This window comes from Trachemys scripta, chromosome 1 (genome assembly GCF_013100865.1).
Source record: "Trachemys scripta elegans isolate TJP31775 chromosome 1, CAS_Tse_1.0, whole genome shotgun sequence".
NCBI lineage: Eukaryota > Metazoa > Chordata > Testudines > Emydidae > Trachemys > Trachemys scripta.
Window position 1 is genome coordinate 170,304,619 of NC_048298.1, and position 25,926 is coordinate 170,330,544.

A 25,926-nucleotide genomic window follows, 5' to 3' on the forward strand; every position below is an offset into this window, starting at 1 on the left:
GGGGAGACTCCAAGTTTTATCTCCTAGGTGGAATTTAATTTTGAATTTCTCTAAACAAAGTGTTTCAATTATTCTGAAATACTTTTTTTTCAAAATGTCACTTCTATGGGAAATTTCAAAATATCTATTTTTCTTGTTCCCAAACAAAACAACTCCCCTCCCCCAACTTTTGACCTGCTCTACTCCTAATCCTCTCATATACACATTGGATAAACGTGGTGAAAGAGTACATTGCCATGGTACTGTATTCTGAAATCATTCATACCAATTGATGGTGGTTGTAAATCAGAATGGTACTGTATTATTTCCACTTTGCACTAGTATATATGATTACACAAGGCACAGTGCAGAATGAATGCCTCTGTTAGCTGTTACCTTTTAATTGCTCTCATTCTTCATATTTTGACTATCACAAAGATGGTTTATTCAGGTCCTTCCAGTTTAGGAGCTGCATAAACTCATTAAATAATTTTACCTTAAATGTGTACATATACTGTAAGAGTGTAAATTATTTTTTCTATTTTTTTTTCTTTTTTTATATATTCTGTAACCCATATCTCTAAGGTACCTAGTTCTGTTTGATGTGGTATTGTCAAACTGTAGATTTTGTCTATATGTAGCATTACATTGTACCATTTCCCTTCAGGGTTTCTTCTTAATTTTTCTTTCCCTTCCCCCTTTCTTTTCCTCTGCAGTTTCTGTCAAACCATCATTAGTAGAACTGTCTTGCGGGAAAATCTAGTAACACAAACTTAGGAACAGGTCCAACAAATTGTATTGACAGAGCTCCAGAAATCAGTTTTATACTTTGCCACAGTTCTTCTGGTTGGTTTAACCAGCAAGATACAGTTGTAGAGATGTTCTTCTGTCACTTCCTTTACAGAATTCAACAGTCTAATATATCTCTCTGTCAGTAGGTATTCATGATATTCAGTTTAAACAGACCTCTTGATGGGGCCCTTACTTCCAGGAACAAAGGAGAGTCTTCACTTGTGGTATCCCTGGCTCGGTCTGTGTGGAAGGAGGAAGTTTTGGGAGGGCCAACAATATTCTGCTGAATTCTTCCTTCAAACAACCTAAAAGAACATAGCCAATCAAGCAGGAAAATTGATAACAGTACGCATCCAAGGGGCGTCAGCGTGGATGCTGCTTGCCTGTGGTGGATCTCCAGGGTTCTGTGAAGTTTATGGGCCGAACTTTTTGTATCACTTTGTTGCAGGTGAACAAATCCCATTTCTTCCATAGAAGAATTAGGAGGAAATGCAGGCCATGATTCAGCAAAGCACATGCATAAATTTAAACATGTGAGTATTGTCAGAAACCAAAACATGAAGGGTCAGGTCTAGTGGTCAGTGAGATGAAAGCCAGGCCAGGAACTGCAGCCAGAGGTTGAAACCAGAGTCAGGAGTGGGTTCAGAACAGCAAGTGAAGGGCTGAGAACTGGGCTTGGAACAAGGATGGAATAGACTAAGGCCTTTGGCTTCAGTCCCCATTATCAGGCGAGGAAGAGTTCCAAGTCCTAAAGTGATGTTGGGCAGACTGAGCTCCTGTGAGGCTTATATGCCTGCCGTGAAAGTCACCAGACTAGTCACCAGAATAGTTCCTGGCTTGTGGATTGGCGGGAGAGTAGCACAGGAATGATTTTTCACCACATGTAGCTTAATCAAGCTCTAGTGCAGGTATAACTCATCACCTCACAAGTAGTACCAGTAAAGTCAATTCATTTCAAGTTATGCATGTGCGTAAGTGAAGTACAAAGTGTAACACTGTCAGATCCATGAAGTTTCCTCTCATCAGAGAAAGCATTCCAATACTCTAACAAACCAAACAACCAAACAAGGAAAAAACAACAACAACAAAACTAAGCACTTCTATCTATAGCATCACTACAGTCATCATTTGGTCTAGCATATCAGTCTTCATTTTTCTTTCACTTGCACTTTACACCAGAAAGATCCCAAAGAAGATCAGCTGAACTCTCCCCATCTCTTCCCAGGTCCTCAATATTAATCTTTATTCTATTGAATCTTTGTTCACCCACGTTATTGGTAAACAATATAAGTTACATAAGCACTGTCTTTAACATAATTTGCTGATAAGTAATCACACTAATTATTAAAATATTGCCTCATAAAAAGCTTCTTCTTTGAAAATAAAATAAATTCATTTGGATTATGCACAAAAGTTTATACTTTGGACATTTCCATACACGTCATATTTAGTGTCTGACCTAAGCCCAATAAAGTCAACAGGAAACATTCTCCCAACTGTGAATCAGGTGCTTACAAGATGTACATATATTAGGAGAGCACTGCATTAGGCCACTACTGACTATATTTCATTTCACACAAATTTGTATGTAACTGTTTACCTAGCTACCTAGAATTGCATGCTTTACTGATTATGACAAGACAGAAAAATGAAATGCTGATAGATGACGGTCATAGTTTGCTTTACAACTTCCACAGATGTTATATGTCACCAGGAACTACAATAAGGAGTTGTCATCATGTTCCAAGGACAAAATGGAAATAGGCATCTGTCATAACATACTGACTTAAAAACTACTCTAAGATGAAAAATTCAAAGATAATTTCCATGAGTAAAATAATGAAACAAGGAGATTCTTACACATCTAGAAAATATGAAACTATTGTCTTAGACATTTAAATGTAAGATGTATATTTCAGCTCTGAACAATGATAACTATCATGATGATATATAATTTATACTATTCTTCATGATGGGTATAACATAGGTAAGTGGCAAAACGTACATTACGTACTTCAATTATTGTATATATTGTATATGCATATGTATAAAGATATGTGTGTGTATATATATAGAGACATACATTATTATACTTGGTGTGTTTTGTTAGTTTACTGCTTCACTTTTATTTAATAATTTATTTATTTGTTCTGCCTGCATCAAGGATAATTCCATAGAGTGATAATTGATCAAGCAATTGCATTTTAACTGTGGTAATAGATTGGCTTTGTGATCATTCCTCTTTGTTTTGTTTCTTTACAGAGCAATAATAGCTCAGACGTTTAACCATCCACCCAATTTATCTGTTAAATCACTCAGAGGCCTGGTCCACACTGGGGGGGAGATCGATCTAAGTTACGCAACTTCAGCTATGTGAATAACTTAGCTGAAGTCGATGTACCTAGATCTACTTACCGCGGTGTCTTCACTGTGATAAGTCGACAGCTGACGCTCCCTCATCAACTCTGCCTAAGCTTCTCACTCCGGTGGAGTCCCGGAGTCGACGCGAGAGCACTCAGCGGTCGATTTATCATGTCTAGACTAGACGTGATAAATCAACCCTCGCTGGATCGATTGCTGCCTGTCGATCCTGCGCGTAATCTAGACATGCCTTCAGAGATATCATTCATTAATTCTTACAGAATCTAAAATGGAAATGACAATTTCTTGCTTTCACACAGAAATTTCTTAACTATTGTTAGTTACACCATTCTGCTATTTTTGTTAAATCCACAGATAATGTAGATTTATAAAAAAATTCATTGTTGTGTTAAATATAACAGGCCTGATTCTGCTCTCACTTAAACTGATAGGAGTATCTTCAGGAGTATCTTCACTGAAGTTATAGGAGTTACACTAGTGGATAACCAATGTAATTGAGAGCAGAATAGCAGCCAGACTACTAAATTTCTGCCTTGTTGTGCAACTCTATCGTTTAAGTATGGCTATATGTAAATGTGGGCAGAATTTGCCCATAGTAACCACTTGTGTACAATGCTTTTTAAAAATATTGATTCAGTCTAAATTAGAAACAGACATCTTTTTATTTCTTCTCCATAGACTGCTTTCTAATGGCTATGGTATATAACAGAGTATATGACTTGCTACCTGCAATAGAATAATGCATCTGTAAGGTAAGTCTTTTGGATGACATTAAATGTCTTGCTATAAAGAAGACTGTGATTAGAGAGGGATCAAAAAATAGTTTTGGCACTGCATATAACTAACTGTATTTTATTAGATGCAGTGTTAGTACAGGGAGACCTACAGTGACAGTGAAAATACTACCAGAATGGGTGCAATACCTGTACATACTGTGATGAGAACTGCATTAACCTATTTCACTGTTAATCAGTAACTAGAGATAAAATAAAGCGAGCTGTATTATATTTGCACATTGAGCATTAAAAATAAGTAAATAAATAAATAAATTTACCAACACACAACTCAGAGTATAAACAGTTAAATTGTGGTTCCAACAAAGACGTAAGCTGTAAATTAGGTTTGAAATTCAGCAATAAGACCTGGCTTTGAAGTAACACTTCTGTTGTCAAGGGTTACTGATGCAAAAAGTACTGATCCCCCACTTCCAAATTAGATTCCAAAAATAATTCAAATAATGTTTTTCAAATACTGTTGATTCTCAAAGTACAAGCTGAATAAAGATAATTTTTTCAGTATTTCCTTTGTTTTGTTTACAAGCCTGTTGAAATTATGGGCTGATTGCTGTTGACCTTATTCTATGCATCACTTTCCAGCAGCATTCAACTGTAAACTGCAGACATAATTTGTAATTAAACTCACATTTACAATGATTGTTCACAACTGAAGTACAAGGAACATATGTTGTTGCACGCTTTGTCATATCAATAAGTATCCTAAATAAGACCTTGTGAAGAGTGTACTCTTGGCCAGAGAGTTCCATCTCTTGTTCAATGGTGGGCCAAGGAATAATTTACAAAGTATTTAGGCCCTTAAATATGCAGTCCCTTAAGACATTGATTAACAGGGTTTCTTTTAATCTTAAAGAAAGCATCCCTTTATTAAAAATCTTTTCTAGAGAACTTTTCTTTAAAAATGTAAACATACATTTTTGGAAAAAGCTGGTCACTATACACACACATAATTTTAAATCTCCTTGGTTTGTAATTTGCATGACTAATATGGCAATCTATACTGAAGCTGTTGGGAAGGTAGCATAGTAATTAATGACAAATGTTTAATTTATTAGGACAACATTAAAATCCTTTAACTGTTAAAATTATGCTTTCATTTTTAGATTATGCTGGATATGTTACTATTTTATTAATACTTAAACTCGTTTTAGCTTTTACAAATCAAATACATAAAGTTCTATTTAGATGTGTTGATGGGTTTGAATTTCAACTAGGATATATTACTTCAGTGTGGTCATTTCTTAGATCAAATAAGAGAAATAATGTGTATTTAATGAAAAATGAATCAGCAGTGTATTTGCCTTATAAAATAAGAGCAATTTAAAATTATTTATTAATAATGTGTATATATACTAAATCTATTTTTAATTAGCACTTTCAAAGTTAAATTAAGTTATTTTCCTTTGGAGAAAATGTATTTTTTTCTTCTTGCACAGGGAAACAGATGTGCCTTTTAAAAGCATAGGAAGAGGAAGGCATGAGTAAGTGGAATTCAACACATAATTGATTAATTCCAGTAAATAATTTTAGCTATTAGAAAACATACGAATGATGTATAATCTAGGCAGGGAAGGGAAAGATTCTCCAACATAAAGCCTACTTGTGTGAATACTTCTCTGCAAATTTTCCTTTGAAATTCAGCAGATTTCCCATACCCATCCTGCACAGTGTCATTGAAAAAGCAGATATGAAAGGGGAGATTGCATGACATCCATTTAATGTAGCTTTTTCTTGGTTAACCATTGCAACACGTATTACAATACCAGAGGTAACGAATCAATTAAACAAGATTCCCCGCCTCCTCTACCTCCCCCTTCTCCTCCAAATCATTCCTTCTCCAAAGCTGCTTGCATATTGCTGCTTTGTAGTTTCTCAGAGACAGAGCAGTAGGACCCAGGGGCCTTCCACAGCCACCAATAGAAGCTCATACTTGGGTCTATTTGTATGCAATGCCTTCTGCTCTACGCATTAATAGTAATACAGATAACGGGTCTGAAAGAATTCTCTTCTGAAGAAGGATTTGATTTTCCAGGGTCCTGATATTGGGAAGAAATCCGGTTTCATCCCCCTTTATATTTCAAAGTCTTTTGAGCAGCTTGTCTTTTTTAACTAAAAAAAAAAAGGTCTCTCTATGCAAGGAAAGTTGCAAGGACTGAATCATGGAACTGCTAGTTTTCTGAAAATCTTATCTCACAGGGTAAGTCCCCCAAATAACAATGCAGCGGATGATATTAAAGACCCGTCTAGAAGTTCAAGAGGGGTGCAATTGTTTTATAGTTATGCTGCATTCATGAATAGGTTTAAAATAAGTCAACAGTTTCAAAAATAAATGGGGAATGATCAAAGAGGGAAACCCTAATGCAGAATTAGTACAATGACCAATCCAACAAGTTTCTTTGCAGGTACTGTAGATTTGTTTATTGTCTCTAAAGTTGTCAGGTTACTGTGGGATGGGATTCTGCGTTATTGTCACTGTGTTTTAAATTATTATTAACAAAGAAGTTTTAAAGCTGTGCATTCTTCATCCCTTGGTGTGTTTGAGTGTGAGCGCACGGGTTAAAACATCTTTTTAGAGCGATTTCACGGTGCATTTCAGCTTTGCCTTTCGCTTTCATCTCGCTATTGCTGCAAAACTGGGAGCCGATGCCTTGGTTGCTGATTGAGTTACAGGCTCTCTGCGTTTGGCGGGGTAACTTTGCAGAGGTCTGCGCCTGTTTAATGGTTTATAGGCGAGCTCAGTAAACAAACTGGATTAGCAAAGGAAGGCTGGCACTACTGCAATAGAGCTCTGCAACTTTGAGCAACATTCGGGGGATTGTCCTTGTACTTTCCCTATTTCGGACAGTTTGGTGTGTGTACGTGAGCAAGAAATGTAATCTAGTAGGTTTCCACTAATGTCTTTCCTCCTCTTTTGGATGTCTGGTTCGAGGAGAAATACTGTGGTTATAAACTCTGCCTCCCTTCTCCCTTATAATCCTTGTGCAGTCCGCCGCTTTGTGATGGGCAAGAGGGACATCATTTAACCCTTTGTAACCCCAGGGGTATAAAATGAGAGAATCTCTCTGCCTCCCCAACTCCCCTTGTGTTGGCTGGGAGTAAAACGCTAGGTAGCTTTCAGCTGGGAAGCATATTGTAAGGAGGGGAGCCTGGCAGCGTCTGAATTATTGATGAAGGGCTCTGAGCTGCTGTCGGGGCAAGCGTCCCCCTCTCTTAGGAGGCTGCGGGTGGCGGGATCGCTGAGTGCTCCGCTTGGGTCTGCAGTGCGCGCCGCTGCCGCACACAATGGAGAGAGACCCCTCTGGGCTGGCGCGGGGAGGGGCGGGAAGGAGCTCTCCGGCTTCGCTGCAGCAGCTGCTCCCGCTGCTGCAGTGCCGCAAAACCTCCCCATCGCCTCTCGCCCGTCGGAGACCGTCCATTCGCGGCTCTGCTGCCTCCCCTGCAAAGTTCCCCCTTTCGGGCGCTCGCCAGGGAAAGCCGCTCGGCAGGGGCGCGCTGACATTGTGGGGACAAGGCGCGTGAGGAGACCGAGAGATGCCGCCTAACGAGGGAGGGGAGTGCAGAGGGTTTGTGCTCCTCCCCCCCCCCAACCTGCTGCTTGGCAGATAAAAGTAACTGCCATAAACCCCCCTGGGGCGGAGAGCAGCGCCAGCTCCCGCGGAGTTCCCGCACTTTGCACACGCGCTTGTTCCCCGGGGCAGGCGGGCACTGGGAATTGCGGGTAGCAGGTGCCTCTGGGGGAGCTCACGCCGCCTGTGCTAAAGTGGTTGGAAGTTTGTCCTGGTACCGTCCCTGCTGCGTCTTCCTCTGGGGAAGCAACAGCGTGAGGGGGAAGTCTGCGCCCCGGACTGGGGCACCAGGTCATCGGGGGGCTGCTGTCCTCTAGCGAGGGCACGGTTACCTAAGGAAGGGCCCTTGCTTGCATGTCATGGCAAAGGGGGACATCAGGGCACATCCCCAAAGACGCCTGTGTGGCGTGTTGAGTTTAATGAGCGAAAGGCGCTCGGGGGCTTCTTGCTGCGCGAACAGGTGCAATGCACCATTTGACATAGCGTGTGAGGAGGCAAAGGTCCCACCCAAGGCTTCTCGGGATGGGGGGGAGGGACGCAGACTAGCGCTGAGCTCCTTCCCAGCACTCTGACCGCAGCAGGGGTTTTGCCACCTGGCGGGGATTTCAACGGCTGAGGCAGTGTCTCTGTAATACTGTACTTGAAAGCCAATTAAAGTTTAATAGTAATTATTATGACCTCATAATTGAATTTCCCTGATTTTAATTTGGCCTTGTTAGTAGATGGAAGGGCGGCTTCCCAGGAACACCTGGGTGCTGTATGATGACCCTGGCTACTCAATAAATAGCATTTCCCTTTAAGACTGTATGGAGCCTTAACTACAGCAAGATAGTAGAGCATTCTGGTGGAGGTTCTGCCTTTTGCACAAGACATAAAACACAGGTCAGGATCATTTGTTGTCCTTAGAGATCTTATAGTTTTGGGTTGGGGTGTGTGTGAAATAATCTTCATATTTTGGCCCAACTCAAATTTGAGTAGTTAGTTTACTTTCAAGCTTCCCCTGGCAGGCTGGTTGGATATGATTGTTCAGTTCTTCTTCTAAATTTGTTTACCATTTTTATATTATCAAACAGATACACTCTTCACAACAAAGATATTTGAAGGAATCCCAGTTTGTCACATACTCCTGAAGTAAATGGAAATTTTCATATTGATTTCAGTGGGTATAGAATTGAGCCTAGTATCATTTAGTCAGGAATACTTAATTGAAACATGGCCCCATATTTAAATTTTGTGAAAACAAGCTTTTACAAAACCTATGAGAAATGTTTCCATGATTTAATACACGTGAAAGAGTTGATTTAAGTATTTTTCTGTAGGGTTCACTCCCAAACATTAAAGCCCTTAGAACCCAAATGTGAAACTGACAATTAAAATAAATAAATAAAATAAACTGATTGAATAGATTTTCAGTGCCTAAGTTGACGAAATGCAAAAAGTAAACATACAAGAATAATGAAGTTAAGTTTTATTAAAATAAATTTATAAATATATCAGCAACATAAGGAAATTAGATATTTTGCAGTATATTTTTAAGTTGACACTGGAGTCTTTAAAGATTAAATAGTTATTTTTATCAGTCACCTTTCATTTACAAATATCTTAACTTAATTTGTAAGTAGTACTGTAAAAAAAATTAACACAACCATTTGTTGTGCTAAGCACTGAAGAGGTATTTTTTTGTTTGTTTGTTTTAAAAAGAGGAAACAACAATTTTGTATTATGTACTAAGTGCAGGCAATCTCCTAGTATTCTGTAGATCAAAGGAGCTGGTCTTCTGCTCCCAGACCAGCTGGCATAGACTAAATCCAGGCCTCTGCAGGCAAAGTGGACTTCATTACAAAAGGTTCCTTACAGTCAAAGTTCATCTTCTGCCATCTGGGAAGTATAAGATTTTGCTGGAACCAGTTTGTAAGTGAAAGAAAATAAAGATTTTCCTGCTGTAAATGGAGGAATTAAGGCTGGCATACTAACAAACAGCCTGATTCTTTCCTGTGTTACATAAATTTTATACTGAGGTAACTCTATTGAAGTCAGTGGAGTTACAGTGACATAAAACTGGTAGAGAATTAGGCCCAGCATTTGGAAAGGGGGGGGGGGAGAATACTGCTGATACGGCACTGCAAACTGAAGTCTTTGAGGTGAGTGAGGTTTCATCAGACAAAAGTCTCTCAACAAACAAGATTAGGTTGCAATTCACAAGCTGTTTGTGTGTGCCCAGATACCCTAGAAATACTTACAATAGTAGTATGTCATTAATGTTTGAACAGAAATCTTCATTGATTTCAGTGGGACTGCTAACTAAAAATCAATGACATAAGACCCATAAGAGTCTTGATCAGGCAACCAATCTGAAAGACAATTTAGCTGCTGCTGTTCGACTTTCTAGTTGCAAACCAACTTTTTTATCCTTCTTTCTAATGGGGAATAATCACCAGTTGTAAGTTGGCTGAAACCTCCCCCATCTCCAGACATCCCACAGTGCAATCACTGCAATGAGTGCAGGCACCTGTGGTCTGTCTCATGCTGCTGTAGAAAGAGACAAGAGATTTAACCCTCTCTCTGTCAAATACTGGATGAAGTCTATATTCCCTACATGGTGTATAGAAAGGACTGACTTGATGTCTTAGCAAATGGGAGATTAATTGGATGCTTCCCTATATGGCATGCTTGGCCTTCCCCTGTTGAGTACTATTATTTATTAATTACTATGGTTTGTGCTCAGCCTTTTATTTTTATTTGAGATACACTAAATAATGTGGAAATCTCTCTACATAAATTCTTCATAGACTCCTCCATGGATGATCTAAGATGTCCAGCGTGATCTGTGGTGAACAACAGGGTGACAGAAAGGTAGACCCTCACATATATATCTTTCGTTGAAAGGAAGAGAGACAAATTAAAAAAAAAAATCTAAACATACATTTTAGTTTCTAGAGTTGGTTAAATTCCCTCCAGAGACTCTGCTTTAGATTTGGCTCAAGATAAAAAAAGAAATTTGTTCAGTCAATATCAGTCCCACCATATTTATTAAAATTGGAAAAACACACATCTGGTTTTGCACAATTTAGCAGGTCTGGTCTTCCCTGTCAGGAGAGGTTTAGACTATCAGAGTAGTTGCAGTTCAAGACTGGCACAGTGATATTGGCATTAGTGCTCTTTGAAAAAGCTCATTGTGGATCAGACTGGTGCCATGTGTTGCTCTTTGATAAGGGTTAAAATGTAATGAGCATGCCAATTCATCTATCTTTTGGGGAAAACAATTCAGAAAATGTTTGATTCATTTTGAAAACAAGTCCCCATTTTTGGTAAAAATGAGTGTGCACTAACTGGATTGCATTTATATCTGTCTAACTTTATTTTATGAGATTGTTAGAATTCAAATACATAATGTTTACTAAATATTTGAAAAGTAAATAATTATAGGAAAGTTACCTATATCCAGTAAAATAATAGAAATAAAAGTATTTTATAAGTTTATATTCAAAATCTAGTCATCCATATTCTCATTGCAGAGTAGTGACTGCACCCCACCATCAGCAGCATCTGAACAAAGAGCCAGTGTATCCAGATCAGGAATGCCCACTCCTCTTGCACAACGTAAGGGGAATCCGATGGCAATATAAACTCAGTGTAGAAGATCCTATGCCATCTCCCACTTTCCTGTTGTATGTATTATAGGAAAAGGGGATGTGGCCAGAGGAAAGTTGGGACAGCCATACAGAGTAACAATTTCCAGCTGTGGTTTTGTTATTTTAGGGCTGTCAGCAGCTGTCCTAAATTAGAGCAGCCCCTAAGGAGGTTTAATTTATAGCTGGAGACCATCCCTGCACTCAGTGGCGTTAGGTTTGAGAAAGCACAAAGATGAGTTTTCTGCTTTGCACTGTCACACCTCAATCTTAACTTGAGCTGCATGCTTCCGGTGTAACGGATGGTTTCCCTGAATTGGTAGATACTAAATATTTCTTTATTATCCTCATCATTGAATGTGTGGGCCATACCTTATTTACTCCACACCATTCAACCGTGCATGGATTACAGAATTATGGGCTTTACTATGGCACCCATTTCCATAGTATCTGACTGTTTCACAAATGTTAATGAATTTATCTTTACAACAGCCTTGTCAGGTGAGGTGGTATCGTTCTCTCCATCTCACAGATGGGGAACTGAGGCATTAGGGCTCAGATCCACAAAAGGACTAGTATGCTGAAACCCTTAATCCCAGTTTTATGTGTCATTGTGATCCACAAAACTCCTGCTCAGCTGCTGGCTAACCCAGAAGGTACCTTAGACTCAGTTGGAGACTAGTTATTTTTTTCCCCTCTGTAAAAATCCCTAGGTGCCTAAATTTCTGCCCCTGGACACGTTTAACCCATGCACCTCCTAAGTGTGGTGGTCTATCCCCCTGTAGTGGTACCAAGACCACATAGTGATTAATGAGTCTGCTACAGCCTAAGCTCAGAACCATGTGGCTTTTAGCTCATGCAGTAGAGGCTCATGCACTAAGCCTCAGAGGTCCCAGGTTCATCCCGCCCACTGATGACCAGGGTATGTGGCCATCACACATGCACACTATTGCCTCAGTCTAGGTGTCCAGGGACCTGTCGCCCAACAGGGTGATCTTCAAAGCAGGGAAAGATACACGTTGCCTTGCCTCTCTTGCCTGTGGGGCCTGACCCAGTAGACATGTTCTGGGTACACGTATGCAGTCAGGCATCATTCATAATCTGGAGGAAGAAAACTTTTAGCTCATTGGTTAGAGGACTCCCCTAGAATGTAGGAGACACTGGTTCAATTCCCATCACTGCTTGATGGGGAGAAAAGAGTTGAACACGTGATCCCCTCTTAAGAGAGTGCCCTAATCACTAGGCTATGGGATATTCTGATTTGGGTCTTTCACAGTCCTGTTGAAGATGTTCCACTTTGGAATCATCCATGTCCCAGGTAGATGCACTAACCATCAGGCTTATAAAGTCATTCTCACTTTCTTTTCTGGCTCAATTACTGCTTAAGTATTTATCCAAAGTGGAATCTGTTTCCTAACTTTTGAATGCTTGACTTTGCAACTTTAATATTCTTTTTAATGATATTTAATTATATTTTCCTACAACTCACTAGCTTTTAGAAATTCAAATTGAATTACATTATGTGATACTATATTGACCACCATAGGTTTGGAACCTTTAGATCCACAGTACTTTCCCGTGCCACTGAAGCTAATGGAGTAACTGGTAGTAGCAGTAGGTTATCTGTTATGCAGATCAGCCTCTAAAGGAAGATGAGAGAGACTCATGAGATGAGAGGTCAGGGAGGCTCACAGCTATTTTCCAGACAGCAGAAGAATGTTGAGTTTCAGGAATTGTGAGTTTAATATTCGCTTCTGGAGGACATTGTGCTCTAGTGGTTACAAGCCCTTCTGTTCCTGTCTTCTAACTCAACCAAATTTTGGTGAATTTGGCACCTCTCTGACCCCAGGGCAATCTACCTGCCAAATATCAAGTCACTGCTTCAAAGCATGGAGGTGAAAGTTACTCAATGAAATAGTTATGAGACTCTTTGAATATTGATAAAATAATTTTTTTCTCCATACCTCTTTCTTAGATATGATAAAACATTTATGCTGAAACTTTCCAAAAAGTTCAGCCCAAGGCAGACACCTGGCTTAGAAAATTTTTGCCTGGATGATTAAATTTGGCAAAGTTAGTGAACATAGTCTTATAATGGAAAATGCTGGGCAGTTTTAACTATAGGTCTTGCTGTCAGCTCCACCTATAATATGCTGAAATGATCACTAAACTGTGAGCTACTGTTTGATCCATTGTTGTGTGAGGATTCAATAATCCACCATAATCCATCCTTACTAAGTGGAGACAAATCAATGATGTTGAAACAATGGATGGGAAAAGGTATCCTATTCATATCATGTACAAGCCACAATAACATTAAAGATGTAACAAAAAATTGGTCTCCAAAAAATATAAATTCTAGCATCACCTATCAATTAGACATTATGTATCACGCAATTTGATTGACTACATTAAATTTGTCAGAGGGAGGGGGATGGGGAGGAGGAAGGGAAGTGGAAGAATATGCCACTTCTCAAATGCAAATAGGCAGTCAATCAATTTGACTCCAGAATGTTCACCCTTGGTAAAATTATTAACAAAGTGGGCAGAATGACAGATGTGCTACATCAATATACTTATTTAATGAAGGTCATGGGAAAAAATTATGGAGGCCACCTCAATTTATACAATAGAGTTCTCCTGGGCCATATCAAAATGTAACAAAATTGGTACTCCAGCCATATGTTCAAGGTGGACATTAAAGATATTCATATGGATTAGAGATTGAGAGAATTTCCTGAAGCTTTGCTACATGTTTTACGGTGCCTTTGGGAAGTGGTATATATAAGAATTAATATAATAATAGAGGCTTCTTTTGTTCAAGGCAGTATATAGAGGGGCGCTCAACAAACCAATGATCAAAATTACTGATTAACAGGAATCCTAGTTCCTATGAGCCTTACTGGTATCAAAATATCCTACATTTAAAAAATTGGAAATCACCTATAACTCCCAGAATAACTGGTACAATAGATTAAATGACACTTCAGATGTTGAAAAAGTATCCTATGTAAAAAGGAGAGAACTTTGCTCATTTAATTATGCTGAACGTTCAATTATTAAATCACATTTCCACATCTGATTTTGTCGGCTGAGGGGATGCATGTCCCAGAAAACACTATGCAACAGTATACTGAGTATAAAATTTGAATCCTCCAACCTAGACCTATCGCTGGGTAACAAAGTTGTGAGGCTCTGAAATGCTGAGGAAAGGCAATAAAAATATGAACAGAGACCTGTGGGTCTCCTCTAAAATTTGTGACATGCCCTGTGGAATGTCATGCATTTTAAAAGATTTTAGAAAACAGCAAACCCGAAGAACATATGTGGAACACTCCTTGCTATTTATTTTCAGTTCTAGAATAACTGGAGATAAATTAAACACAAAACATGCAATGACAATCTGAGGTTTCAAAACACTGATGTCATTGTGATCAAACACCCACAGAACTAGAAAAACACTTCACACCATTCTCCACTCAAACAATCCATATATCCTCTGTTCCACCTGACCCCTTAATCCATACTGAACATGCCCAGTCCCCTTCATCCATCTATACTCTGACCCTCAGTCCCATCAGTTCTGAGCCCCCAATCCATTTATTGCCCCCCACACCCTCAGTCCTCTGCCACAATTAATTTTTTTCTCCTAGAATCCTCTCCAGTTATTTATCTGCCCCAATCCAGCCTCTCCCCTACCTTCAGCCCCCAGTGGTGCTTCTGCCCTTTCAGCCTCATCAGTCCAGCATTGCTTCCATGAGTCCATCCTCTACTTCCAGTCCTGTATTCTCTCTGCCTACACCTCAGGCTCACCACTCAAATTATTCTTCTCCCTTCCCCTACTAGTTCCCAATCAAATTTGTTCCCCAGGCCATCCCTTTACTCTGTCTCCCCAAGCAAATCTGATTTTCAATCCATCATCTACAAACCCTCTACTATACTCATCCTCTCTCCGCATAGTCAATTCATCCTCTGTCCCCAGAAAAGTAATCCACCCATGAGACGATGCTCTTTCTGCAGCAACCTCCTCCTAGCAAATTGACTTTTTCTGTACCTTCCCCTCTCCAGCGGATGGATTTCCTCCTCTCATCCCAAGCAATTTGGGCATCCTCCTCCACCTCAAGCAAATTGATCCTTCCCAGGCACTCAATTTATCTTCAGTAATCCCAATGCTTTCTCTCATTGGATAGGGGCGGCGGGGTATTTCCCATTCCTGCAGTGGCTATGTTAAGAGGTGAGAAATTCTGTGTTGGGCCCTCCCTTTCTTAGCCAGCCAGGATATGTAAGATGACAGTTCTGCACCCCTTCAGCCTGCTTTCAATAATTATTGCTGATCAGGGCATTAGTTCAGGTGGGCACTGAGGCCCTGGTGACCATTTCCAACTGCCGAGGTTCAGAGTACTCCCACTAACACAGAGGGATCTTCAGGGAGAGGAAGCAAGTGGAGGGGAAGCAGTGAGGATGGGATGCAAAGCTGGCATTCTCTACCTCCTCTCCATAGCAACAGGTCTATTCCAACCTTTAAGTTAGCATCTGAAAGAGTCTAAAAGGTCCGGTGACCTAGGTTTCTGCTCCATACAACAATTTCCTAATGTCTCTTTAGTTCATCATGCTCTCTGAGGTGCAAAACCTAAAAGCAAGAGAATTTTGATTTCAGTGTGTGATAAAATTATTATACCTTCAAATAAATACTCTGGTACGCTTATATGACTATGTGATATCTGGATGTACAATAGCATACTCAAATGTTCAGAGACCTTTTTGCTTCCTCTTTAATTTTAAAAAGAAACCCTTGAAATGGAATGCAAAAATGTCATTAATGCAATATACTGGCTGAGACCATACACACACAAAGTTATTAATATTTATTATTGGTATTCCCATCGTGCCTAGAGGTTCCAGTGTGCCAGACACTGTACAAATGCATCATAAGAGACCGTCTCTACCCTGAAGAATTTACCGTCTAAAGAGACAAGACAAATTAAGGCTGGGAGGAGAAACAGAGATACTGAGAGGTGAAGAGACTTGTTCAAGGCCACGCAGCAGGCCAACATTGGATTAGAACCCAACTCTCCAGACTGCCAGTACAGTGTGATATCCACTGTGTTGCCTTTTCAAACTAAGAAAATTCAAATTACAATAGCTATAGCATTTGTAACTCATTGATGTTTCATGTATAGTAAGACATTAAAATGTGGTTCTATTTTGAATGTTGGTTTGGTGAAAATGACATTGTAGGCTCACTCTGATTCCATATAAAAAGGTTTTAGCTAGTCCTGCACATACAGCCTAGCATCTGAAAGTCAAGCTGTGTCCTTTTCTTTTCATTTATCATCACCAGTAAAACTGACCCAGATGAGAGTGACTGTAAGTGTACATATCAAATGCACCCCAGTCGGGTCAGGAGTATCAGTAATGATGAATGAGAATGAAAGCACACAGCCAACTATGAACCCATGTTGAGTTGTCACAACAGCCTGCTGGAGAGAGAGAGAGGTTGGTTGTTTTTAATACATTGAGCAAACTTTCTATGAAGTCAAAAAGAAATAAATAGGAAACCACATGATATTAAATTTGCAAACCCACTTTTCATAGTTACACTATATCTTACAGTTAGTACCATAAAGAGTGATACAAAAAAACCTTAACCTTATGTGCAAAGGGCTGGGTTATGGGTGCCAAGGAAATCTTAAATTAAATTGCTGACTTTGAGTATAAAAATTTCAACAGCATAAAGCCAAATATTGGTCTCACAAATACTCATTGCAGTCCTAGTGCAATTAAAGGAAGCTGTAAGCATATCCTTGAGGGTATCTTTTGGCCAATAGTTTGTGTAATTTTAAAAAGGCAGCTTTTGAATATAACACAGCAAAACAAAAGAAAACAAAGCCCCTATACTATATTGTTTGCAATATGCACACACAAAGTCAAAAGAAAGAAAGCTGAAATGTACCACTGCTTGCAGTTCATGCAGTGAAGGAATCAGTCAGTGAACTCCTGCAGGGAATAAAGCAAAAATTTGCATTATAATTGTTTCCCGCAGTTTCCTGTTCAGATTAGAGTGTGCAGAATCTGGAAGAAAACAATGCACTTTTTTCAGCTGTAGTCTTCTATGCACAGATTATGAACAGATAGGAACCTTTCCTCTGAAACTAATAAAAGAAGAGAAGGAGAGAATGGGAAAAAACCCTCAAGATATATCTTATCTTACACAATGGTTTTAGACAGCAAGTCATTCTCATATTTGTTCACTATATTCTTTTGAGTGATTCAGTGTTCACTGTATCTATTATACATTAGTGTGCCTTAATATAGAAGGTAGTTATAGTAATGATAGCATCAATTAGTAAAGATTTTGCAAAAAACTTTCCAAAAACTATGCAAAACTGGAGGAACAGAAGAATTATGACACATCCCCATTTTTGTTTTTCAGTTGAGAAACAATACCACATTATTTTTCTTAACCAACTAGTTACCAGTACCTTCATGATGACATCCAGAGAGGGACAGAGTGAGACTCCTGATGCCAAATGTTTGAATCCCCTTTTATGTACTATCTAAACCAATCTGTATTTTTCCTCTTCTGATACTGGAACATGGAGGAGAAACTTCTGGTCCTAGCCCTTTAGTAGCAGCTCTTTTTGCTATGTCTAGCTAATAGACTTCACTAGAATTATGGAAGCATCTGCCCTTAAAGAAATCCCAAAATAGTATTTTCTGTAAATGTACATTTAATGCACCCAAACAACCTTATCACTATCATTTTGTGACACTCTGAGGGGGAAAAAAACAATTTTTTTTCAGATGTATCAGAGGGGTAGCTGTGTTAATCTGTATCCACAAAAATAATGAGGAGTCCAGTGGCACCTTAAAGACTAACAGATTTATTTGGGCATACACTTTCATGGGTAAAAAAAAACACTTCTTCAGATGCATGGAGTAACAATTACAGATACAATATAAATATACTGGCACATGAAGAGAAGGGAATTACTTTACCAGTGGAGAACCAGTGATGACCAGGCCAATTTAGTCAGGGTAGATGTGGTCCACTTCCAATAATCAATGAGGAGGTGTCAATACCAAGAGAGGGAAAATTGCTTTTGTAGTGATCCAGACAATTCCAGTCCCTGTTCAAGCCCAAATTAATGGTGTTAAGTTTGCAAATGAATTGTAGCTCTGCACTTTCTCTTTGACATCTGTTTTTGAAGGGTTTTTTTGTTGTTGTTGTTTAAAAGTAGCCATCCTACAACAACCTGTTATTGAATGTCCAGGGAGATTGAAGTGTTCTCCTACTGGCTTTTGTAGGTTACCATTCCTGATGTCTTTGTGTCAATTTATTCTTTTACGTAGAGACTGTCTGGTTTGGCCAATGCACATGGCAGAGGGGCATTGCTGGCACATGATGGCATATATCACATTAGTAGATGTGCAGGTGAATGAGCCCCTGATGGTGTGGCTGATGTGGTTGGGTCCTATGATGGTGTCGCTAAAGTAGATATGCGGACAGAGTAGGCAACAGGATTTGTTCCTTGGTTAGTGTTTCTGTGGTGTGGTGTTGGTGGGGGGGGCTGTCTCTAAGCGAGGACTGGCCTGCCTCCCAAGGTCTGTGAGAGTGAGGGATTGTTTTCCAGGATAGGTTGTAGATCGTTGATGATGTGCTGGAGAGGTTTTAGCTGGGGGCTGTATGTGATGGCCAGTGGTGTTCTGTTGTTGTCCTTGTTGGGCCTGTCCAGAAGTCACCTACTACAGAGTACTCGTCTCGCTCTGTTAATCTGTTCCCTCACTTCCCCAGGTGGGTATTGTAGTTTTAAGAATGCTTGATAAAGATCTTGTAGGTGTTTGCCTCTGTGTGAGGGATTGGCACAAATATGGTTGTATCTTAGGGCTTGGCTGTAGACAATGGATTGTGTGATGTGTCCTGGATGGAAGCTGGAGGCATGTAGGTAAGAATAGCACTCAGTAGGTTTCTGGTATAGGTTGGTGTTTATGTAACCATCACTTATTTGCACTGTAGTGTCCATGAAGGGGATCTCTTGTGTGGACTGGTCCAGGCTGAGGTTGATGGTGTGGTGGAAATTTGTTGAAATCCACGTGGAATTCTTCAAGGGCCTCCTTCCCATGGGTTTATGATGAAGATGTCATCAATGTAGTGCAAGAACAGGAGGGGCACTAGTGGACGAGAACAGAGGCAGAGTTGTTCTAAATTGGCCATAAAAATGTTGGCATACTGTGGGGCCATGCGGGTACCCATAGCAGTGCCACTGACTTGAAGGTATAAGTTGTCCCCAGATCTGAAATGGTAGTGGGTGAGGACAAAGTTAGAAAACTCAGCTACCAGGTGTGCCGTGGCCTCATCAGGGATACTGTTCCTGACAGCTTGTAGTCCATCCTCGTGTGGAGTATTGGTATAAAGAGTTCTACATCCATGGTGGCCAGGATGGTGTTTTCAGGAAGATCACCAATGCATTGTAGTTTCCTCAGGAAGTAGGTGGTAACATATGGTTTGAGGAGAGTGTCCAAATAGCCAGATAATACTGCTGTAAGAGTGCCAATGCCTGAGATGATAGGGCGTCCAGGGTTTCCGGGTTTATGGATCTTGGGTAGCAGATAGAATACCCCTGGTCGGGGCTCTAGGGGTGTGTCTGTGTAGATTTGTTCCTGTACTGTAGCAGGGAGTTTGTTGAGCAGATGTTGTCATTTCTTTTGGTACTCCTCAGTGGGATTGGAGGATAGTGGCATGTAGAATGTAATGTTGGAGAGTTGCCTGGCAGCCTCCTGTTCATAATCGCACCTCTTCATGATGACTACAGCACCTCCTTTGTCAGCTCCTTTGATTATAATGTCAGAGTTGTTTCTGAGGCTATGGATGGCATTGCATTCTGTATGACTGAAGTTATGGGGCAAGTGATCCTGTTTGTTCACAATTTCAGCCTGTGCACATCTGTGGAAGCACTCTGTGTATAAGACCAGTCTGTCATTTCAACCGTCAGGAGGAGTCAATGCAGAATTCTTCTTCTTGTAGCGATGGTAGGAGGGTTCCTGTGGATCAGTGCTCTGTTCAATGGTGTGTTGAAAATATTCCTTGAGTCGGAGATGGTGAAAGTAGGCTTCCAGATCACCGCAGAAGTGTATCGTGTTTGTGGGGATGGTGGGACAGAAAGAGAGTCCCCGAGATAGGACAGACTCTTCTGCTGGGCTAAGTGTGTGGTAGATAGATTAACAATATTGTTGGGTGAGTTAAGGGTACCACTGTTGTAGCCCCCTGTGGCATGTAGGAGTTTAGATAGTTTACTGTCCATTTTCCTCTGTAGAGAAGTAAAGTGTGCATTGTAAATGGCTTTTCTTGTTTTTATAAAGTCCAGCCATGTGGAAGGTTGGTTTTGTATGAAAGTCTCCAGTTTTGAGAGCTCATTCTTGATCTTCTCCTGTTTGCTGTACAGGATGCTGATCAGGTGGTTCCTCAGTGGCACAGTCTCTCCCCATAGTCAATGAAGTATGTCGATTGCAATGTTTTTTTTACCTTCTGTCCATTTGGTATGATGGCCATCTGTTTGCATTTGGATAGGAAGATGATGTCTGTCTGTATCTGTGCGAGTTTTTTTCATCAAGTTGATAGATTTCCACTTCATACGGCTAAATTCAGTGGCTTGCATGGTGTCAAGTATCAGAGGGGTAGCCATGTTAGTCTGTATCCACAAAAACAATGAGGAGTCCAGTGGCACCTTAAAGACTAACAGATTTATTTGGGCATAAGCCCGGACATTCAATAACAGATTTAAAAGTAGCCATCCTGCAACAATAAAAACTTCAAAAACCGGTGTCAAAGAGAAACTGCAGAGCTACAATTCATTTGCAAACTTAACACCATTAATTTGGGCTTGAACAGGACTGGGAGTGGCTGGCTCACTACCAAAGCAATTTTCCATCTCTTGGTATTGACACCTCCTCATTGATTATTGGGAGTGGACCACATCCACCCTGACTGAATTGGCTTTGTCATCACTGGTTCTCCATTTGTAATTGACATCGCTACAGGGCAGAGTTAAGGTTGTTTGGGTGCATAAGGTAGTTTGGGTGCATAAATTGTACATTCTCCCCACCCCCTTTACCATGTTTGAACTTCTTTTAAGTTCAGTCTTAACTTTGATTTTCCTGGGTTTCTATTGCCTGTTCTTGGTTAAGTACAATATTATTTTAAGTTACTGACGTGTAGTCTCCCAGGCTAAAAGGATTTTTTATCTGAGATACAAACAGAGGGCCTGATCCAGCATCCATTCGAGTCAAAGGGGGCGGGATAGCTCAGTGGTTTGAGCATTGGCCTGCTAAACCCAGGGTTGTGAGTTCAATCCTTGAGGGGGCCACTTGGGGATCTGGGGCAAAATCAGTACTTGGTCCTGCTAGTGAAGGCAGGGGGCTGGACTCGATGACCCTTCCAGTTCTAGGAGATGGGATATTTCCATTAATTTCAAATTTCAAAAAAAGGCAATACTCCTAAAGTCTTCAAAGGGAGCAGGAGCAGGCTGAGTATTAGTTATTCCATCAGTAATTCTGTAATTTTTAATTGATTTTTTTTATTAATTTAAGCTACTGTATATTTTTCTTTGTAAAAGGACTCTTACTGTAGTACTACAAAAATCTATACTAAGCCTTATTTATCAGTTAGTGTTTTATAAATATATTTTTATGGAAAAGCCTAGGTTAGCTGCAAGGGCTTAGTGTCTCCTAAATTTGTCTAAGATGAAAAAAATACTCTCTACAACATAGCTTTACTTGGATTATTTTAGTGACTGACATAATCCATATATAATTGTTTCCTTTCATACATAGCTGTGAATACTATCAAAAGCATTCTTCTGTACCTACTTGTTTATCCTATTGCAATAAAATTACATTTTATGTATCTACTAACAATAAGCAGCATTTTACAAGGTTATACTAAAGATAAAACATGTCCCGATCTTACCAATGCTAGACAAGACCAGAATAGACAATGTTATAGAGTTGTGAAGGAGAAATGCATCAATTTCAGTGTCGTTCTTTATATAGGGCTAGATGGTGAGTTGTTGCACTGCTCCAGAGCATCCTCAGAGGGTTGCAGCAGAGGAGTAAACTGTACTGAGTCTAAAACTGGCACAGCTTCTTTGCCAAGTTCACTGACGGGGGTGGAGTAGGGGTGGACACAAGGCTCTGTCCACTTCCTTTAGAGCAATGTTTCCCAAACTTGTTCCTCTGCTTGTGCAGGGAAAGCCCCTGGTGGGTTGGGCCGGTTTGTTTACATGTCCCGTCCGCAGGTCTGGACTATCATGGCTCCCACTGGCCAGGGTTCGCTACTTCAGACCAATGGGAGCCGCTGGAAGCGGTGCGGGCCGAGGGATGTACTGGCCGCCGCTTCCAGCGGCTCCCATTGGCCTGGAACAGTGAACCGCGGCCAGTGGGAGCCGCGATCGGCCAGACCTGCAGACAGGGCAGGTAAACAAACCGGCCCTGCCTGCTAGAGGCTCTCCCTACACAAGCGGTGTCCCAAGTTTGGGAAACACTGCTTTAGAGTCTGCTTCTACTCCCATGTTGTTTTCTTTGATACAAATACCTGACTCTCCTTACTCTGTGCTAGCCAGGCCACAATTTGGCCTATACTACGTTGCTGAAAAAGACAAATTACTGAGTGATTTGTCTCTTTTCAAATTGTATATAATCTCCTTGTATTTATTTATAGAAGTGATTATTTTACAGATATATTATGACAGGTTTCAGAGTAGCAGCCGTGTTAGTCTGTATCCGCAAAAAGAACAGGAGTACTTGTGGCACCTTAGAGACTAACAAATTTATTTGAGCATAAGCTTTCATGGGCTACAGATAAATAAATTTGTTAGTCTCTAAGGTGCCACAGGTACTCCTGTTCTTTTTGTAGACATATTATGGAAACTCTGATAGTGACTCCATGGTTAACGGAGCATCAGAATTTTCCTTTTAATGGGATCTTTGCAGTCTTCTAGTTCTATCTGTCTTGAATATCTTTGGCGAAAAAAGGTATTTGAAACTACACATCTTAGTATGTTTGAACTGTTTAAGGTACCATTGGGTTTAAAAGTTATATAGTTATTAAATTACAGTGTTCCCAAAATCACTAATTTCAGATAATCTGACAGGGACTCACCCCTCTTTTAGAACCAGTTTGACATGCAGATGCCTCAATATGTACCCACAGCAAGAATTCAAATTATTTAATACACTTTGTCCCTTTTCATAGCAAATCAATCACTGTCAGAAAGACCACATCAATGAGTAGAACTAATTCATTATGGGAATGGACAGTTTATGGGAACTGACTGTGAGTGTATGTGTAAGAATGTGACATAAGTGAAAGTATGGTTATGTGTTTGCATTTATTATCCTTTAGCAACTCACAGGATTTTCACCACGTGTTTTTTATGTTAGAAACGTATATGTGAAGGACCATCACCTACTTAGGTCATGTCACCGAGTGGCAAAAACATGGAAACTTTGTATTTTGCAACACTGAAAAGATCCTTCATTCACAATCATTACCATTGGCAGTCCACTGGTTTTATTAAAACAGTCTGGGAGACCATAGCTGGCCTCTTTGCTATCCATGTTCCATAGTTTCTGTAGATTAATGTTATGTGGTGTAGTTTAGCAATAAAATCTTTAATAGATATGACTTCAGAAGGTGTCCTTCACAACTAGTTGCACATGTTAAGTCACAATTTTGTACAAGGACACTACATAACAGTAGTGTGGTAAGTAGATTTAACAATGTTGGAGGCACAACCTGCACCTCAATACCTTCATGAAATATATGGAGAGACATTAATATATTTAAAATCTATTATTAATTATTGATTTTGCAAATTGGTCAGTAAAAGTATTAAAAATACAATAAGAAATTAAGGATACTGCATAAAGTGAAATGCATTTTTAAAATTTATTTTAACTGTTTTTGCTCTTTGGTTTGTTTTATATTGGTATGTGATTAGGTATAATTCCTGTAAAGTGTGTATTGTATCCTCCTCTAGTGGGTGGTTCACACACAGGAAAACAGCCTACTACTGTTGCCAGCTAATGAAATTATTCTTTTAGCTCAAGTAGTAGGGGTTTGCTGGTAACTAACAGGGACATTGTGGAGCCATCTTGACTTAAATGGAACTCTGAATGAGTATAGGGATTCATCCAAATGGTCTTTAGTTCAGGTTCAAGGCCTTGAATTGTAAGCTCCTTCAGGTCAAAGGATTTTTTCTTCTACTGTCTATACAGCACCTAGCATATTTGGAGCACTACCATATTTATTATAGATCATTAATAATATGTTAATGTATAATGTAAATTGATTGATTGAAAAAGTAACAGGAAGTACCATAGTCTGATTTGCCACTGCACTGTGTTTATTATATGTATCTCAAAAGAAGACAATTGCAATTCTAAAACATATACCTTATTTCTCTGAGTGTAAATGCACCTACAGACCGTTTATTATAGTCTAACTGGAGGGCTGGTGAATAATCTCAGCATGGTTGAGCAGCAAATGTTGGAGGATAATTGGATCTGCAGGCTAAGATAGTATGAATGTTGAAAGTATCATGGGAAAGATTGATAGGTAGCTATTTTACATTGTGTTTGAAATCTGCTTTTTGTTTTTGTTTTCCTGTAGTAGGCATTTAGTTTTTTAACTTTTAAGGTATCTTTAAAATTTTGGCTTAAATTAAATATCGATGTTAGTGCTTTCTAAATTATGTCTTTATGAGCATATGGGTCAGTAAGTGGAAAGTGTTGAGAAATTAATTTGGGATAGATGATGAACATCTTAAATAATATCCATTTTTAAAAGAGGTTCTTTGAACATAAAATTAAGACTTATTGAATTAAGTCAGAATATGTTCTTTACAAATATAAATTGTACTAAGCTAATTTACTGCTTTGTGTTTTATCACTATTTTCTGCTAAAGTGCAATTTTTATAAATGTCTTGTGTATTAAAGCCTTCCAAAACCCAAGACAATCTCCAAACAAACAAACAAACAAAAATAATGATGGATCCCAATCCTGCATCATTTAATTAAGCAACACTGCCATTGTCTTCACTGAGAACTTTGCCTGATCAAGAACTATTCCATCTCCATTCACTCACTGTTATCCATTTATCCATTCTTTCAGACTGGGACCTATTTTCTTGCTTCCTTGAAAAGTGCCCAATAAAGCTCCAGTAAGTCACTGTCTAAGGGCATGTCTACGCTACAGACTTAAGTTGACCTATTTTAGGTCCTCACCAGGAGTGCTAATATTATCTGAAGAGGGACATTGTGCGGGACTGAGAGCCAGAGCTCTTGGCGCATTTCCCCACTGGAAGCCCAGCTGCCCCTGGGCTCTTGGCTGTCCCCTCCCAGCCAGGAGCGGGGGGCAGCCACCCGAGCAGCTTCCCTCTCCACTGGAACTGGGGGGGGAAGCCACCCAGGGGCCTGTGCTCCCTGAGCCGGAGCAGGGAGCCATGTAGGTGCAGCCGGGCTGGGAGCAAGAAGCCGGGTTTTAGCTGCCTAGCTTTCTTGTCAATTTCAGGGCATGGGGCCCTGAAATTGACAAGATGGCCATCAGCCAGTGTAAATAATGCAGTGTCTACGCAAACACTGCGTCAGCATAACTGTACCGACATAAACCCTATGCCTCTTATGTAGGTGGAGTTATTGTGTCGGTGTAGTAGGGCACTTACATCATTGAGACAAGGCTGTAGTGTATACATGGACATCATTAGGTTGGCATAAGTTGCCTTACG

The 25,926-nt window shown here is 40.0% G+C and overlaps 1 protein-coding gene across 2 annotated transcripts in view; it reads left to right on the forward strand.

Annotated features, from left to right (window-relative positions):
* The first annotated feature begins 5,859 nt into the window (after positions 1-5,859).
* Positions 5,860-25,926, forward strand: part of ROBO1 (roundabout guidance receptor 1) — a 1,057,321-nt gene continuing 1,037,254 nt past the window's right edge. For both annotated transcript variants that reach the window (XM_034792356.1, XM_034792366.1), the window contains exon 1: positions 5,860-6,144. The gene's annotated coding sequence lies outside the window, so the exon portion shown is untranslated. The remainder of the gene's footprint in view (positions 6,145-25,926) is intronic.